This window comes from Fukomys damarensis, unplaced genomic scaffold (genome assembly GCF_012274545.1).
Source record: "Fukomys damarensis isolate Sample0158 unplaced genomic scaffold, DMR_v1.0_HiC HiC_scaffold_16, whole genome shotgun sequence".
NCBI lineage: Eukaryota > Metazoa > Chordata > Mammalia > Rodentia > Bathyergidae > Fukomys > Fukomys damarensis.
The window spans coordinates 39,459,601-39,462,641 of NW_022900928.1; the positions used below are offsets into that span (position 1 = coordinate 39,459,601).

Sequence of the window (3,041 nt, forward strand, 5' to 3'; positions counted from 1 at the left end):
TTTTTTTTTTTTTTTTGGTGCTGGGGATTGAACTCGGGACCAGGTGGCAGAACCACTGAGCTAAAACCCCGTCTAATCGCTTCTCGGCCTTTTGGCTAAGATCAAGTGTAAAACCCCGTCTGTTAGGCACTTCTTACTCAACTTGACATTATAGTTAACTATTACACATAATTTCTGTATCTATACATAAGATTTCAATTATTCTTATACAGTACTAGCATTAAATACTCTCTGAAGTGACAGTATTCTTTAGTTTGTTATCAGTGTCTAATATAGTCACTGTCAATGTGTCAATCAGCCAAAAAATTCCCATACATTCATGATTCCTCCTCTATTAATTTGATTATCAGATAGTCTAGGAGCCTATTTATTATTTCTATTTGAAATTTATCTTGTCCTTTTCAAAACTAACTACACTGTCTTGTCATTTGAATTTTATTTTTGTTGTAATTGTACCTCAATATGAGAATAATTTCTACTAATTCCTTAGCTAATTTATTTTATTGATTTATTTGAATCTCTCAGTTCTTTAGTAAATGAATGATCTGCACTGATCTTACTATTTGATGGAGGTGCTGGAAGCACTCTTATACAGTTACTTGATTGACAAGGAAAGGGACAGAATGTTATGACTTATACATTGATGTGATTCTCCTGAGGGCCCCCTACCTCCTGCACACCCTGGGACTTTGTAGAGTGCATCTCCTGTTGTAAGTGAGGAGTGGAGATCTATGATTTGATTTACTGGCTTCTTTTCTAAACCCTGGGAGAAGGGAAAAGGATAATTACTCTTTTTTATCAGTGTAAGCTTGAGTCACATTTTCTCTCTAAGATAAACTTGATGAAGTACATGTAACACTTACATTTTTTATTTGAAATATTCTTTTAGAAAACATAATTGCAGAATTTTCTAACTTCTGAAAAGAAACCATAGATCAGGGCTCTGGGAATTTCTGGTGTCTCAGAAGGGCCATGTGCACCCAATGGAAAACACTACTGCTTTCCAAACCCACTCCACATCATGAAACTCAGAAACAGGACGCCTGTGCTGGAGAGAAGTAGCTAACCTCACATTTTATCTGTCTGTTATCTCTTCCCATTTAACCTTCTATCTTCTGTCTTCAAGTGAACTTGAGTAGCAGGTTTCAGCTTAGAACAACACTTCTGGAGCTTGAATTTAAATGCCAAATATAAAGAAATCTACCTTAAAAGAAATTATTTTGTGTGTGAAAATATCCCTCAGAAATAATTTTATAGGAAAAACACATGAAGGAAATTAATTTCACTTGATAATTCTTTTTAGCTAGGCAACAGCAGGTGTAGTTTAAAAAATATACTGTTTGCATTTCCGTTGTTGTTTTTTCCCTAAGTGCTATTAATTAAATTTGGGGATTACAGTGGACATCTGTGGTACAGAGCATCATTACAGCTTCTCAAGTCTCTGTGATTCTCCAGGAAGAAATGAATTTTCTTCCTTTCTCTCCAACCACTTCCTACACCACTAAATGTTCACTCCCAGCTTAGGAGTACATTATATTGACACTACTAATTTGCCTGTCTGCTTCCTATACTAAATGTCAGCTCGTTGAGGGCAAGGACTAAAGTTTTTATCTTCAGTCCACCCTTGCTACCTGTTCCTGTTCACCAAGTCTTCCTTCTTAGATGTCCCCCTAATGGGCCCAAGCTTGCCATTTCCTGAGCACAGCTGAGTGATGAGGGGAGGGTGGACATCCTCTGCATGCTGCTCTGCGGGCTCAGTGTTTCTAGGTAGGTCGTCCTTGCTGGAGCCAGTCTTTCCTGTCCTATAAATTTCAGTCCACGCCTCTTGGCCAAGATGACCATGACCCTGACATGAAGGATGGAGGCTTCTGTAGTAGTGACATTGCCACCCTTGGTGATAAGGTTAGGTGAGCTCATTTTATTGAGTTCAGGCTCTTTCGGACTGGTGTGCTCCCTTGAGAGCAGGTTCTCCAGGATCACACGGAGAGGCTTGGCTATCATCCACCAAGTTTCTCACGGAGGAGCTCAACTTGCAGTTAAGGATGCCTAACTCTCTGAAGACGTTAGCCAGGCCCAATGCTAAGGCTTTCTGGGAAAAGAATCCAAGACTCTGGCTTAGGGTCTGCTGTTGGTCAGCCTGACTTGAGAAAGAAATGGCACTGCATCAAGATGATGACAAATGGCTCTAAAAGACATAGGAAATTGGGTTTTGTGACATGTCATTTATTTCCTCTATCCTTCTATTTTCACAGGATACATACATACAGATAGACATACTACTTAGTATTTCAACTAATTGATGAAACAGCAAAAATACCCAGTTGCAATGTAGGAAAACGTACTTCCTCATCACGTGAGCATTTCCTCCCTAGTAGAATTGCTGAGTAGGAAAAATGAGAGTTGATTTTTGATTAAATGCAAGTCTGAAAAGTTATTCAGACGGTGGTGATATTTTGGTTTTGCAAGCGTGTCTCAGCCACCACCAATCCCTACATACAGACATGCGTTAGAGGGGAGAACCTCATTAAAGACCTCTGGTCTGTTATCCTATAGACTGGACCACCTCCTCTGGCTCCTGGACCATGGCATTTGCCTTCTCCTACATCTCCCACTGCCATCTGTGACCCTGGGACTTGTCATCCATGCAGCACTCAGCGCGATTCTTATAAAAATATAAATGAGATCACATTGCAGGCAGACACAATTCTTTCTGATGATGTCAACCTCATTCCTACACAAGAGCTTTTGTATAATTTATTTTTGTCCCTTCCTGCACTTGGCTAACTTCTATGCTTCCTCAAGACTCAACCCAGAGACTCTTTAGAGTTATTCTCTGCCTTTCCTGCTTAAATCTTGCCCTTTCCATTTTTTTTAATCTTTGTAATAATACCTTATTCATTTCCTTCAGGGCATGTATTAAAATTTGTAATTATGAATTTATTTGCTATCTGATGTTTCTTCCACACTGGAAGCTCCATGACAGCTGGGGCTCTCTTATATCTCTTTATATTTAGTGCTTAATATTATTCCAACTATATAAT

The 3,041-nt window shown here is 39.1% G+C and overlaps 1 pseudogene; it reads left to right on the top strand.

Annotated features, from left to right (window-relative positions):
- The first annotated feature begins 75 nt into the window (after window positions 1-75).
- Window positions 76-246, top strand: LOC117286492 (annotated as a pseudogene).
- The last annotated feature ends 2,795 nt before the right edge of the window (window positions 247-3,041 follow it).